Raw genomic sequence first — 16,057 nt, 5'->3', positions numbered from 1 at the left:
TAAGGACTCATTATAGGCTCTCAGCTTAGTTTTAGCACAGCTCAGGCTCCAAGGAACAGGTTCCTTGGAGCCCATGGCCTTAACTTAATTAAAGCAGCTTTTCAAATGCACGTAACTTCACCAGAGCTAGGAGCAAAAGCCTGTGCTGCTGTGGCCGTGCTCTTCATAGACCACATAGAGCCCAGGAGTGGGACAGCGGCCTGCCTCGCTACGCCTACGTCAAATGGGCTGCCAAGGTTACTGGGTTTTCCTCTGATTTCCTTCCGGCGCTGCTGAGGGCTGCCGGCCATCGCTGGGTGAGCATCGCCGTCCATCCGGGCTGTGGCCGGCACAGCTGCGGTTGTCCTGTGCCACTGGCTGTGAGGAGCTATCTATAGAGCAACATCTGGGACTGCTGCTTGGCCGGTCGGTAGCTGCAGCTTTTGGCTGTGGCTCCAGCCTTCCCTCCTGCCCCTCGCTTTGCGTCCCATCCCTCGTGCCAGCTCTCGATCCTCGGCCACTAGTCTGGTTCGCGTCCTTGGCTTGGGATCCCTGGTGTACGCCCTCGTTGTAACCTCAGCCCGGCCATTGGGCAGGCGCAGGATGATCTGCCTTGCGTAACGTCAGTCTCTCCACAACACAACTCTTTCCAACTGGCTTGAGAGAAAGCCTCTCGCAGAGACGTCCGCCTTTCCTGGTCAAACATTATAGTAGTAAACAATTATCTGACTACTTAATATTTCAAATATGCATGAATAATCCACTAACTCTCAGTGTTTAGTAATTTCCTTAGATGTTGTGTGCTCCCTGGTGAGTGTCTCGGCTCTCTCCTGGGATATCACACTTTCATTTCAGACCTGAGAAAAACCTTGTGTGGTGAAAGCTTGTCTGTTTTTTCCAACTTTTTTAGTAGGTCTAATAAAAGATATTACCCTTGTCCACAAACCTTGTTGTTTTATATTCTTAGACCATTACAACGCCATGGCCGCTAGCGCTGCTATTATCAAGCTGTGGTAAATTGTTCAGTTCTGCTTGTACAGTGACCGAGAGTTTACTCACGTCAGTCCATTGTGGTTATGGTCTTCTGAAACAGCCTTGAAGAAGATGGCTGACTTAGTGCCCACCATGCCTCCTCCCTTTCCCACTTTTTGGGATTTGGGAAAGATGGCATGTTTCTTAAGGCATGCTGTATCCTTTTCCCAAGGCTTCTGGCCCCAGCTTAGACTGAGATATTCATTTCCTCTTGCCTCTCTGCATCTACAAGGCCAGAGGGACTGGTATTTATTCCCTCTTTTGCAGGGTTCAATTTTCTGTTATTCTACAAATACAAATTCTTCCTTTTGACTTGGCTGCATTTTTGATGTATTGGATTAGCAAAGTCCTGTCTCACTGTTCATTTGAAGTTGATATAAAACATCTCATCATTTCTCTTGGGCATTTTTCATCCCTGATTGACCTTCATGTTATGTCAGCTAAAGAAGCAGAGAGGCTCCTTGGCGCCAGAGACACGGCCGGGCGAGGGACGAGGGCGACGGGGCTGCAGCACAGGCCCCCGAAGGGCTGAGAAGTGGGCAGGCGCTTGCTTTGGAGAAGTGGTCCAGGTGCGTGGGGAGTGCAGGGGGGAGGCCAAGAAAGGGGAGGGCAGAGGAGGGATAAGGTCAAGCTAAGAAAATGTTTGGAACCGCCGGTCTAGGCGGTTCCTGCTGTAAGTGCAGGAATTGATGGCTGGGCTGGGGGGGGCTGGCAGGTCAGCTGTGTCCTCCCACTGCCACCGCATCTAACAGCAGATGTGCAGCTGACAGCCCCTGCCACAGAAAGTTTCCAAATCAGGGCTGAGTCCAGGGCACTTGGACTGAGGGAGACAGATTAGGGCAAAACAGGCTCGATGGCTGTACAAGGAGACACAGAGGCACAAGGGTTTCCCCCTCCCTCTTCTCTCCCCCATACGTTCTGGATTATCCCCACAAGTGCCTGTGTCCTTAGCCTCAAAATGAGCTGATAAATATTGCTGCTCTCAAACATTTGAAGCTGAGTGAAGAAAACGGAAGTGCCCCAATGCATGCATTCTTGTATGCAAGTTGTCAGAGAGTGCAGGGCAAATAAAAATAGTGAGGTGAGGGACGAGGAAGCTGAAGGTCGAAGTGTTACAAGATATGTGCTGTACTGCAAAATGTTCCTGCAACTGAAAGAAATATTGAGTGATAACATCTTGGCATGCTACTCTTAGATGCTGTTTCAACCCATTCCTCTTCTCCTTCCCTATTTTAATTCTGGGGTGGCTCCAGCCAGAGAAGATGAAGACAGAAATGGAGACGTGTAAGATATTCTGTATCTAAATTAAGCAGATACAAAACCTTGAAATGTGGTAAACATTGAAAAGATGAATGCATTGCTTTAAGATCCTAAGCACTGGTTGAGACTTAGAGGAGAGAAAATGGACGAAACGTGGGCTGGACGGTCCAAGATCTGCTCACTGGGGTGCACTTTGTTCCCTCACTTTCAGTGAGGTTTCGCAGGAGCCATCTTCATTCAGCAGCAAATATCCCAGCTTGCGCTCCAGCCCTGCCAGCCCAGCTGGGAATGGCACGTGGAGGTGGGGAAAGCCTCCTTCTGCCTTGCTGTTAAACCCCTGCCATGTGTTTACCATGCCTGGGGCTGTTGGCAGCTCGGCAGCGGGTTGGCGCTGGCAAACAGCACATGTGCAGGTGCTGCGGCAGTCCCCCGATGCAGGGCTTGCTCGCCGCCGTGCCCCAGCGGGGCCCGTCCCAGCCAGCTGCAGCCCTGCTGGTGGTTTGCTCCTTTTGCAAAAGGTGCAGCACATAGCTGGTGGACACGACTGGTGCTGAATCCTGATGGTGAAACAGGGCTTGCAGGAAGAGGGGGCAGGCCCAGAAGTGCATCTCGGCTGAGAAACATTTCTTCCCAAAGCGGAGCTGGTCCTGGTGACTGCTGTGTGCGTGGGGTGGCCGGGCGCTCCCATGCTGGGTCGGGGTAGCGTTGGCAGCCCAGAGCCAGCATGTGGCTTCTCATTGCCTGCTAACATTCATCCCTGCGACTCGAGGTGGCAGTTCTTCTAGGGCAGAGAGGGACAACCTTTCCTTTCTCCTTGTGGTTGCTTTTTTTTTTTTTTTTTCTTTTAAAGGCTGGGGGATTTCTGCAAAAAGCCAGAGGGCTCTGATGTGACCCCTCCATGTTCCTGTGCAGCGCAGACCTTCTGATTTCCTGAATGATTTGCCTTGCACTCAAGTTAACTCACACCCTGGATTTTGTCCAAGTACATTTTGTTTGTTGATAGGAGGCCAGGCTGCACTGAGTTGTGGTGCCGTTTGCTTCTCCCTGCTCTCCTCCCTGTTTCTTTATTATCATGTTCATTTGCTGAGTGTTACTGGCATCGTGTGGGCCAAAATGGGGAGCAAACCCCGGCCCCGTGCCTGTGTGTGACAGCAGCTGAAGCGGGTGACGCCGAAGCTGTGGTGAATGCCTTCGTTAATGAGCCTGTACATTGAACGGTACCAAGCTCAGCCCTGCATCGCAAGGTATGTTTGAAACCAGCTGAAGCAGAAAACATTTGAACTCTGCACCCTGCCAAATAGCTTCCAGATGTGTAAGATAGAGCCTCGCTATGGACTCTGACTGTAGCCCTGCCAACATACGTCTGCACATTTCTGGTGCACAGGGAACATGAAAGTAGATCTTTTACAACATCTGCTGCCTTTCCCCTGTTCTCCCTCCCTGGTTCCAGTGGTCTTTTTGCTATATTTCATCTTTCTATTAAAAAAAAATTAGAAAAAGCTATGTGTCTTTCTACTGATTTATTAAATCTTCCCAGTATGTTTCATGCCTTTTTATGCTGGCAGTGTGATAAAAACGAGAGGCAAAGGGAGAGAGACCTTGTTCTTCTGCCTAGACAGCTAGCCAATGCCTGGATCCTTTAATGAATTCTGTATTGATTCGGGGCTCAGCTGGGTGCACTTCTTGCAGAATCAAATCACAAAATAGTATCAAATTCCATTGAAAAGGGTTTTATGAAAAAACAGAGATTTATCTTACGGTCACAGTAAGAATTACTGTCTTAATTCCTGGTCACCTGGGCCCAAGGAGGGTTGGAGCAGAGCTGGCCAGAACAGAGGAGTGAGAGAACAGGGCTGCTGAGGCTAAGGCTATGTGAGAATGTGTTAGTAGCTCTTATAGCCAAATAAAGAAGATTACTGCTTTTTAAGGTCTTACTTTTAAACTAATGTTTCGGTTTTAAAAAAAGATAGCATAAACCTCCTTTTTCTTCTGTTCCCAAACAAAATGGCGTAGTTAACCCCATATCTTCAGTTTTGCTATGACTTCTTATCTCTGATTCCACAAGTGGTGGCTGTTTGCTGACCTTAGTTCTTGTAACAAAAGGAGCGTATTCTTCAAGAAATAATTATCTTTGGAGCCTATAGCTATGTCAGTCTCATCTGTTCTGGAAAGCTAAACAGACCCAGGCCTGGGATATATTTTGATGAGAGACCACCTGGGAATCACAGAAGCCATCTATACACGCCAGGGAGTTGTGGTCAAACTCTTGGCAGATAGTAGACCGCAGGAATCTAATGAGTGGAAAGACTTCATTTGGCCCTATCGTCACCGCTGAGTTGATTGATGGCATTAAGATGCAGCCATACTTACATACCTATTTATATCTTCCTGCTGTGATAGGGTGTGTGGTATATGAGAAGCCTGTCAGTCAACTCACAGACCTTTCACTGATGAAAATGTCAAATGGAGGATGTCTGTGGGATAGTGTGCATTGTGGAGGCAGGGAGGGAGATATGAAGACACAGTGAGATGAAAGATAAGACCTAATCTCCTATTCTAGTCTGCCTGTAACATAGACTATCTGCTTTCGTCTTTCTCAGGTTGGAGCAGGCCATGCTATAATGTTCAGCTGTTGCTACAGTGTTTGGAGTTAGTCTGTCTGGGCAATACCTAGCCCTCGAAGTATCATCATTTTGTCAGGGCAACAGCTCTGGGAGCTGTCATTCTCACCAGCAGCCCAGTTTAACCAGGTATGGAAGCACATGTCTGGCTGCAGGTACCTAGGAAGTCTCACTGGTATCCTTCACAATAAGCATGCATGGCAGTACCTGCAAAATCATAGCTCGCCTGGTTTGACCTCTTACCCTGTGGAAACTGCCTCTCTCTCTCATAGACTTGGCATGTCTGTGGGAGAGCGTTTCTCCTTAAAAGCATTTTCTGTAGGGCAAGTCTCAGCTTACTGTTTCTGTGAATGTATGGACTAGATCTTAGCAAAAGCTTTATTTACTGTAGCATAAGCTTTTGAGATTTTATTCCTAATATCAGTGTTTTATCACTGTGTTCTAAATGGCTTGCTTCTCAAGCTGACTTTTTTCCTGACAGATAAGACTAAAGATTTTTATAATACAATTAAAGATGTCTGGGGACAGGCATGTGCCCTGAACAGGATATTGAGGGAGAAAGGTTTTAGGAACTAAAATAATAGTTTTAGTCCCCCTCACCCTCCCTTCTTCCTGAGGTGTAACGGATAAAGGAAAAAAAGGCACTGATATTGGCTGTTGCTTCATCTCTTGACATAATTTATGTAACTGTGCGTCAAAACTGAAAAGATCTGGATGAAAGAGCTTTGCTTTTACAGAGACCCACTCCTCAGTGGTTTAAATCTTAGAGACAATTTTATGTTTTGAAGCGTCTGGAAGTCTCCTTGGACATTTTCCAGCTCAGTGTCCCGTGGAACGTCTTCCTCTGAGTGCACTCAGCGCATGCCCTTCGACTTAATATTTACAGGACAGAACAAAACCGCTCAGGTTTAAACTTTATGGGCTCTTGGTTCTGTAGTCCCTGCTTAAGTATTATTTGGATGGTGGAAGAAGATAGACTGGTACAATGGTGGAAGAGGACAGACTGGTAATGACAGTGCCATCTCAGTTGCAGAGGAGACAGCACAGTCTAATGAACAGTACCTCTGATATAATCGTTTTGCTTATCAATGCCACCATCTCCTCCAGTGCCTTGCTGGCAATATCACTGAGATGACCATGGTAACTACTGCAGGCACAGTCTAGATTGAACAGCAGACAGCAAAGAAAAACAGCCTTGCTTCAGTCTTTGTGTCTGTCAGCTCTTCCTTCTACTCAATTAGTCTTGGATCTGACTTTTTTCATTCGCAAGTCATCTCTTTGATGTATTGCCTTCACTCCTAAGCCACTTCTGTCTTCCTTCTCCAGTTTCCTAGGCTTATATTATTGCTCCCTGATGGCTCTGATCTCACATTTTGAGCTGCCCTAGGCCTTTCTGGTATTCCCAGCGAAACTACAACAATCCTCTCTCTTCAATCATTCTAAGGTGTAAATTTGATCTCTACATTAGTCTGCCAGCTGAGGTCTCTTGAGACTTTTATACCCCACAGCTCGTTGTGTGCACTGAGATTGAACATGGAGACAGTGTAAAAATGGGAGAATACAACTCATGTATATTTGAGGTGAAGCCTGCTTTTAAATGCAGAGCTTTCAAGTGTTGTGTATGGCATTGCATGAACGCTAGAGCAGACTTCATGCTGCTTCCCAGGCCCACAAGACTGGATTCCCAGGGGTCGCAGGAGCTCAAGATGTTGATACAGGTAATGAAACAGGACAGCAGGTCTGGGACCCTGGACTCTCTTTGCCTTCCAGTAGATAGAAAAAGGTTTTGGACTGGCAAGAGGTGAGGAGACTTTAATGCTAGGCAAAAGCAAAGCTTACTCTTAACTTTCCCTGTGCCTTCTGCCTCCATCAGCCTTTGCCTTTGTTTTGTGGAGGGACTGCCCTAATTTCCCCTGCTGAGGTTTGGTGTACAGTGTGGAGCATTACATTTTCAGAGGGCGGACTGTCTAAGCGCTGGTCATCTCAGTCATTTGCATCATGGTCAACTAGTTCATGTGGTATAATGCCTGTTTCCTTAATGAGTAGCTGGCACCACTTAAAATGGAATAAGTATTTGTAGGTGAAGGATTTTAGTGCAGATCTATGAATAGTGAATCCATATTCATTATTATTATTATGCTATTATTATAATATTATCATGGCTAACGTTAAAAGCGATGGTATTTTCACGACCTGTACAGATCTTTGCAGTTCAGCTGTGTTGGCTGAGGCACACTTAAGCAGAAATATGACCGTTTCAGTCTGTACAAACCAGGCTCAACGCTTTTATTTCAGACCGTGTGCTTTCTCTCTTTCCCGCTCTTTTCTGATCCCTGTGTGGGCTCCCTGGATCACACCAGCCATGCATGCTGTCTACAGGAATTCCTCCAAGACTGCAAAGACTGTGCAGCAGGAAAGGGAGCAGAAGAAGGAACAGCTAGAGGGAGGGCATGCATATCCACATGTGGATTGCTTCTCCCACCCAACTACCATACCTGGTCTTTCTAATACTTACAGTCCTTACAGGTACAGCACACTTTGAATATCCTTGAAAAAAGGCACCATGATACATGGCCAGATATTACTGATGATCACAACTCTGTATCCTAACCACACGGAGGCTCTTCATTTTATCCTGGCTTTTTCTTGGCAATTGGAGAATTTCAGAATCAGAACAGAGCACAGCTGCTGAGTATATCAGGGAGATGACTCAAAACTTTTTTTCTCTGGATAGAGTTGGTATTATATTTTTGCTGGGGTGGTGGATGATTTCTCTCGGGCAGAGGAAGTTCTGGCACAACAGGTGGAATTTATGACAGACTAATAACTGATGCTATATAGGTCTGAATCTGACCATAGTTGTGTATCAGGGCTTAAGAATGGTCGTACTTGCAAGTTTTGTGTGATTAGTACATGCAAAGTGCTCAAGAAATGAAACTCCTATGTAAAAGAAGCAGTTGTCTGGAGGGCTCCTGAGGTTTATGAGCACCTACACCTCAGCTGTTGATTGGGTTTGTTATTTGAGGGAGAAGACATTACTTAATGAGACGACCTCTGTCAATAGCTGTATACAAGCATTCAATCTGATATAAAATACTGTCCGTTTCGTTATTATTTTTGCACATGCGGAATAGATGTAGAACTCAAGTTTTTAAAAGTGTGTACACAGGCTCGTATTTAGTGGTATTCAAAAGCGCAACGGGCAAATGCCCAGAGTAGATCTTGCACCTTTACATGTTTAGGATATATTGAAAACAGAAACACAAACTCCTCAAAACAGAAAGGGGAAAGAATCCTTGATAACTGCTTACCAGTTGTAACTGCAACAAATGAATGGTGGCCTTGTCTGTACTAGCATCTAATTCATGTTGGAAAGTTCTTATAAGTACTTGAAAGGAGTATGATAGCATGTTTCATTCAGCAGCGGTGTGGCTCCTTAGATAGGTGACATAACACTCAGGTAAAAAGAATGGAAGCATTTAACAGAAAAACAACAAACAAGCTACCTGTAAGATGTTCTGTAGACTTAACAACAAGCGAAATAACCATGCCAAAACAACCCCAATTCATTCTCCAAATCTTGATAAACAAATAAACATTCCAGAACTTCAGTGCAAGAATTTATAAATAGAAAAACAGAGAATAAATGACTTGCATGGGATTTCGATGAGGAGAACATGAAGGTTTTAGAGTGCTGATAAAGACAACTTGGACATATACATAATCTATATAAATTGCAGAAAAAAATAAATGTGAAAAGAAAGGAGAAATAATGGGCCACCTGGAACAGAAATGGAACAGCAAACATAATTTTGCTTCTTCTGAGCCTTGAAAATCAAGGAATAAGCATACAGAGAAACAGTGAAGGTATGGAACGGTTTCTTAGGATTGAATGGAAGAGCTTTAAATCTTGCTTTTTTTTTTTTTTTTTTTTAAGAACTACGTATTGCAATAATGGCCTGCTACAGCTCCTATGGAAAAAAAATTAAAAGGTGATGTTTATTCATCTGTTCCCATTCTTTCCCTCAGTTCCCTGGCGTGTCATGCAAGAGAAGTGTGATCCTTTGATAAATCAGCAGCGATACAATTTAAAAGATGGATTTGCTTACTGTTAGCAATACTTGTATGCTCTACCACAGCAGGAAGGTATGTATTTGTGCATATTTTATGTGTAAATACTGTAAATGCCCTTTCTTTTCCTCCATCTCTCTGAAGCTCTATCATTCATGTTCACTGTCATTGGTTTTTATCTCTCAGTTACTGATAGACTTTTTGATTTTCTTCTCAGCCTTTATGCTGGCAAGCACCCATTTTTAGCACTAGGACAAAGTCTGAAACAATAGTCTCAAGAGTCCCACAAGCTCATTGCTGGAGTATCTTTGTCACATAAGTCTGTCATATTTTCCTAGATGTGCTGGACTTTTGTTTTATGCCGAGTTGGAAACCAGCTATGTTAGCTTCTTCAGAAATTTTGGAAACACTGGAAACAAAACACAATTTATAAAAGGAGAGAAGTTACAGGGTTATAAATCAGGCATACGGAGACTGTGTTATGAATTGTGCTTGTTCTTGGTATCACTTAGTTAATGAAAAATGTATTTGTTTCTTGAACAAAATAGAAAAAATACACGACAGGTTCTTAATTCTATATCCAAAGGCTGTAACTCCAATGAGTTACACGTTCAGAAAGCCCAGTCTCTCTACTGGGCTCACCTCTTCACCTGACTTTGTGTCTCCAAAATCCAAATCCTGCAAAACTAATATTCCAGCCTCTTCTTTTGCAATGAGTGAAAAGCTCTCAGGCAAAATGGCTTAGCTCTAACCTGCCTTGTGAGGCAGCTTGAAAGATGTTTTTTATTATATAGAAAGTGGTTTCATTGCTCTGTCAACTGAACCTAAAATGAGCATGGCAAATCCAGTGTTTTAATGAGGTCTGTTATTGTCTTTGGTTCTGAAATTCCCCTCCTGGCAGCCATTAGGATCTTTCAGCAAATGCTATCAAAATGGCATAATCTATGTGTATAAAGGCTTGATCAGCAGTTGCTGCATACAGTCTTGTACAGCCTCCAGGACATCATTGCCTTTCCAGAAAGTAAATTGGGAGAGATGTGCTTGTCCAACTTGATTGTGCTTAAAGACCTATAAATGAGGTTTGCTGTGTAAATGAGGTTCTTTTTGACAGGAAACGAGAGGTTTTAGTTCTGCATGTCATCTATTCATAGGCTACGAAACAAGCAGGTAAGGAACACATGTTTTGGAACATAATTTATTCCTGACCTCTGCTGGAATAAATAAGTCTCTGTGATCTTTTAAAATGTGCTTTCAGTTGTGAGGTATTTGCCTCTATACATTGTTAGACAAATTTCAGCTAAATCAGACTAATGTATTTTCCTAGAATTCAGGGATATGATGTGCATTTCTGATACTTCCCAGAAGCCTTTTTTTCAACAAAGAAATGAGAATATTACATGCATCATTATGTAGGCTTTTTTCATTTGCAAAGGATAGTATATGGATAATCATCTTATTAAGTGATAGGAGAACATTTCAGGGTGGCTTAGTGCTCTCAAATAAATATGTTTCCAAGAACACAGGCTGGATGTCCCTCCATCAGGGCAAAAGAGATAGTGAAAAGCAAGACAGTAAAAAGGGTCCTCATATCCCTGTTTTCTTTCCCCCCCCCACCTTGTGCTGGTGATGCTCATGCACAGGATATGAAAAATGGAGTCTGAATATACGCTCATGCATATTTATATGCCTGCCCATCATTTCCTAGTCATGCACATGTTGCCTCAAGTGCTTCATCCAGAGAATTTTTATTACCCAAACAGCACATATCTCTTGGATCTGTGTTTTGTCTGATTAAAAAGAAGGAAAAGAGCCAAGTTCAGAAGAGCTGGTGAAAAAGGGTTTCTTAAACCCTCCTCTGTACAGGAGGCCTTAAATTACTTCTCAGTATTCACACAAATCGCTGTAGTTTCTAACTAATGAGCCTGGTAGATAAAGCAAAAAAGTAGACGCTGATGTGCCGGTGGTAGATCCATATAGCAAATAGCAAACGGTACGTAGCAGGAGGATATCTCAAAGTCACAGATAATGGCTTTAAAGGGTGTTCTTACCTTCACCAGAGCACGTGGTAATCCTGGACATCGACCATGTATCCATGGAAGGCATGTTTCCCAAACTGAGTTGTTTGTACTGGGTTACTGTCAGGTTTCCTTCACTGTGTGAACCTTTCGTGCTAAAATGCTTCAAAAACAGCTCTCGTCCAAATATCTGCCTCTTTGGCACAGAGTTCTGCTAATATCATTTTAGCACTTCAGCTGGGGCAGTAGGGGCTCTTGGACTGAAATTTGAGATTTGAGACAATCTTGTTCCTAGCAGATGTCAGCAGGTGTGCAACTGCTGGGCAAACACCTCCCCCAGACGAACTGAGTGTTTCCTGACCTGGGGCCTTTGCTCTATCTCAGTGCTGATATTTGGCCAGTAAAGAGGCATCCAAACGCCTTTTTACACAGAGGAGGAACATGGAAGCTGTGTGCACGGGACGAGACTAGCATGCAGAGGCTTGCAGGCTCCCTGAACACAGTGCATGTTCTGCTTAATTTCAGTACATGTTCAGTTAATTCTCCACGCACGGCTGATATTTGGGCCCTGTTCAATTTTTGCATTTTGAGTTTATTATACATCTAGGTTAGGTCTGCATCTTCTGATTGTAAGTATCTAATATCATTTAAATTACATAGATTGCCTTGAAGGATGCAGCCTGCCTCACCTCCTTTTTATAGCAGCCAAATGATAAACTGTAAAGATGGTAGGAGGATCCTATACATGAATATCTGTGTTCCCTTGGATGTGCATTTAATCTAGTCATTTCATGAAGAAAAGGCATTAAAACCTTTAATCTATCTAATTGCAGTGTTTGAGAGACTCTTTCATCCAAGTCATGCTGGAGGGCTGGTTGGAGAGCCCGTGGAAAATCTGATAGATAACTTATTTTGGGGAAGGGGAGAAACAAGGAAATCCTTAAACTTCTTTTTTTTGTTGTTTTATTGGTTAGTTGGCCTAATTACATGTCTGCATTATTTACAGTCTGTTATTTACCGTAAGATAATAGGGTAGCATGGTTTTCTGAATTGCCAGCCCTGCAAAAGTGTAGCTCATTTATTTTAATGACTGCATTGTCTAGCCAATTAACGGGATGGTCAGGCTTCTGTAATGAAGTGCATTAGCTCAAGCACCAGCAAGCAAGGCCTTTTTCTTAAGTATGAGTCTTTATCTAAGAAGTATTTATATTGTAAAGCTCCTGTTGAATGGTTAGGGGCCAATTGTTGCTTCCGTCATTGCTGACAGCCCCTCCTTCAGTAAAATGGGATTTTCACAAATATTTTTTCATTGTATATTTCTAATAACAACAACAAAAAAATTGGCTTGCATAAACAGCAACACAAACACCAAACACTGAGGTAGAGCTGATAATCCCATACCCTGATTAAATTATTGTTGGATCTGGAGGGCCTCATTTACCCTTTTTATTCATCAGTTTTACACATGCATGACACGCTGTTCTGCCACAATGTTGGTACAAAAGTGTGGTGAATCAGGTCCAGAAGGAAAGTTCAGCTGAGATAGGACAAGCTGAACTGACGCCTTCAGTCAAGGGAACCAAGTGACATGAGCAGGAGACCTGGCCTAGTGCCTAAAAGGGGAATTAGTAACTCAGCCTTGGAGAGGACAAGTGTGCTGGGAGCCTGCACCGAGCGCACATGGTCACATTTAGACCTGCTGTGGTGCTCAGCAGAGTGAACTGCTTTCGCTTAGAGCAGCTTGAGCACTTTGCCTGAGTTACTTCTTATGCTTGTTCTCTGTGACAAGGTGAGGATTCGAACAAGTTATTTAGACACAACTTGTGAATGTTGTTTGAACTTTCTATATATTGAAGTGCTTTTCATTCCACCTACTGTACTCCTACTGTACACTCCCTGTGCCAAAGAAGGGGTCATGGCACCAGAGAGTCTGCCTTCAAGTGAGAGGAAAAAATTATCAACCAACCGAACAGCCTAGCTGTGGTAGAGCAGTGGGGAAGCTGCAGTTTGGGCAAAACCAGCGTTCCCTGGCTTACTGGCAAGCCCTGCTCTGGGAGTGCTGCCGGACGCCCCAGGCCATGGCACAGGGACCTTATTGTCCCGTGGCTGGAGCTTATGGACCCGATGTGGCAAGGAGAAGTGTTCATGCGTTTCAGCTGCTGTGGTCTACGCTCCAGCGTGTGCTGCTCTTCGACCAAGGGATTGAGTTGGACTGGTAGTGGCAGAGCAGGGAGGCCATAAATTGTTGCAGGATCTTTTGTCAGAGTTTGTATGTCAGAGTCCTGAGGCTTAAATATTATAAATTTCCCCAATACTACACAAGGAAGGTCAGTTGCTATTGGACATAAAGACTAAGATGTTCTAGGGAGGCACTTGAACTCAAAAGAGCATATTTTGTAAGAGCGTGACAGTGAACTTTTGATTGGCAAAGTAATCAGAGACACAGCAAGCTCTCTTCAAAGATTAAGAGGAAGCAGCACGTTGCAGGAGAGGAGCCATGTGCAAGACAAGAAGCAGGAGGATCTTGGACTCTGACCTAAAGATAGTGTGAGGCTGCAGAGGAATGTGAATAAAACTATAGTTTTCTCTCAGTGAGAAACAACAAATTTGAAGAAATTCTGTGACTCTCATGCCAGTCAGTCAGCAGGAGGCTCTTCTAGCTCATGGAACATGCTGTTGAGCAAGCAGGCTGGCCGATAGGCGTTGGTCCTGTCACACGTGAATTTCCACTAGGCAGTGTATCACAGTAAGAGAAACCTCTTAGCAAGGTTTTATTATTTAGTTGTTGTAAGAGGCAGTGAGCATGAGTAACAACCTCTCCATAAATATTGCTTTTTTTTCCTTCACATCTCTGCAGTGAAATTTGCTAACAATTGTTGTGCTAAAATTACAGTTTTAGGTTGGAGACCTCCCAGACCAAGCCTTGCAATTCTGGAGTAAATGTTGCTGCTATAGTGAAAAAGAGCAGCCATGGAATACCTTGGAGTCCACATGGCGTTTCTGGAAGAGCAGCACACCTGCCTCCCTTCGTCTTCAGGCTCTGCCTCCCAGGTTTACGATGACTATCACACATTCATGCCTTTGTTTTTCTTGGTTCTTTGGAGTCAGGAGCATTTTCTATCAATGCAGTTGATCTCAAAGACCTAGCTAAAAACGTTATACTGCATAATACAATCCAGATCAAAAAGGGCATGTGTGTATGCATGTATGGGAGGTGAAATGCAGCCGAGCAGCCTAATTCTCGCTCTGAGGTCTGGACGTCTGAACTTAGTGAGTTTGTTTTATCCATCCCGAGAGAGATCTTGTGCAGTGTTTGAGGTATGATGTGCTGAAAGAGCTCATTAATGATGCAAACAACTTGAGCTGTCATTGACTCATAACAAAGCACAGAAATAGGAAGGGCTGAAGGAAATTGATTTTCTTTAATTCCTTTGTGAAGTGTCATGTGGAATACTGATCACTTTGGTGGAAATGATTTAAATCACCCCCAGGCTTCTCCTGGAAGGCAAACAGGTTTTTAGCTGAGATTTTTTGTTGAACCATAGTGCTCATAATTTGGGTATTAAGATGTTCGCGACATTCACTGACCCAAAGGTGGCTGAACTATGGTTTCCCATTGAAAAGAGAGACTGCTTACATTTAAACTGCTGCAATATTACTGCTTCATATCATGTTATGCCATATACAACTGTTTCAATGGTTTTGTAGTGAATAACAGGAAACACATCTTGAAGTAAGAATATTACTCCAGAGATAGTATGCCCTATCTTTGGAAATGGATCAAGGTGACTCCATACTCTGTCAGGCTCAGTTTTAGTAAGCCTCTTAACTACTTAAATTTATCTTATCATCCTGGAATATATTTTGCAATTTAATTTAGTGATGAGAGAAATGGTAATGGAAAAAATCTGAATTTTAAATGTGTTTATATTATACTTTTACAAGTAAGTTACAGTTCTGTGTTAGAGGTGAATCTCAGGCGTTTTTTTTTTTTTTTTTTTTCTTTTTCTCCCCAGGCCTCATAGGCAGTGAAGTTAAATTCATGAGTTCATAAAGTGCCGGATTATCTCTTGGTGGAAGGTGGGATAGAACTGTAAAGCACTTTATTTCTTTGCTGTCCACAGGGAGTTATTACTTTGGTCCAACACATTATTAGTGAGCATTTGAAAATTGCACTGAATGATTCACTGGGAACCAAACAGTAGTAAATAATGCCTGTTTAGACCTGCTGTCCTGTGAGGAAAATTTGGCTAGACGACAGGTTGAGATTTGCCTAAACTAATATGTATTTCTAAAAATCTTAGCAAGGTCAACCAGAGTGATCATAAATCAGTAGACTGTGATATTCGCAGTCTTCACTACTGCTCCTGATCACGGGCATTTACATTACCTTGGTCTGCTAGCTTCATTACAGGCCATGTCTTTGAGAGATTAATCTGTTCTGCTATGTGCTGAAGCGATGGGAAATGTTTAAGGAGCTTCTCCTATGTGCATGTTATAAAACAGGCAGGGAGAGGGGAGCGTATGGAGAATGCAGAGTCAGAGTCTTTGTGGGAAGAGGGAGGGAAGAGCCTGAACTGAAAAATACTATTAGTACTAGGCTTAAATCAGAAATTTAGGTCCAAGCACTTGTGGTCTGAGCTGTGATGTGGGTTTCTCTCCCCACATGTAAATGAAAGCCCCATGCCCAAGCAAGATCTTCAGGAAGTTTGCCTGCAGATCTCATCTAAATTCAGCATGCTGAATTAGCTCAGCTCAGCAGTGCTATTAACCTTATCCATTATCTCTCTCTAAGTTAATGATGGCTATCTGATCTGTACAGCGATCTTCTCCTTTACTATATTCACCTCAACACAACTTTAGCTAGGTCGTTGTTAAGTCATAGAGGTGAGGCATAGGATAACCCCGTCCAAAACAGATGCCTACGTCCGCCTCAGAATATGATCCTAAGGTGGGTGCAACGGATCTGATACACAGGCAGCTCCCTCTGCCATCAGCGTTTCACCGCCCGCCTGTGAGCCACCAGAGGAGCTGCAGCTTGGCCGAGCCGAGGGGAAGGCAGGCACTTGGTGGCACGGC

The 16,057-nt window shown here is 43.7% G+C and overlaps 1 long non-coding RNA gene across 1 annotated transcript; it reads left to right on the top strand.

Moving 5' to 3' along the window:
• The first annotated feature begins 1,338 nt into the window (after positions 1-1,338).
• LOC138064719 (uncharacterized) lies at positions 1,339-15,049 on the top strand. Its single transcript, XR_011137964.1, has 4 exons — positions 1,339-1,580; positions 8,922-9,038; positions 13,872-14,029; positions 14,995-15,049. It is a non-coding gene; the product is annotated as an uncharacterized lncRNA (long non-coding RNA).
• The last annotated feature ends 1,008 nt before the right edge of the window (positions 15,050-16,057 follow it).

The sequence above is a fragment of the Struthio camelus genome, chromosome Z, assembly GCF_040807025.1.
Source record: "Struthio camelus isolate bStrCam1 chromosome Z, bStrCam1.hap1, whole genome shotgun sequence".
NCBI classification, from domain to species: domain Eukaryota; kingdom Metazoa; phylum Chordata; class Aves; order Struthioniformes; family Struthionidae; genus Struthio; species Struthio camelus.
Note: the sequence above shows the minus strand (reverse complement) of the source record. Positions and strands in the feature narration are given on the sequence as shown.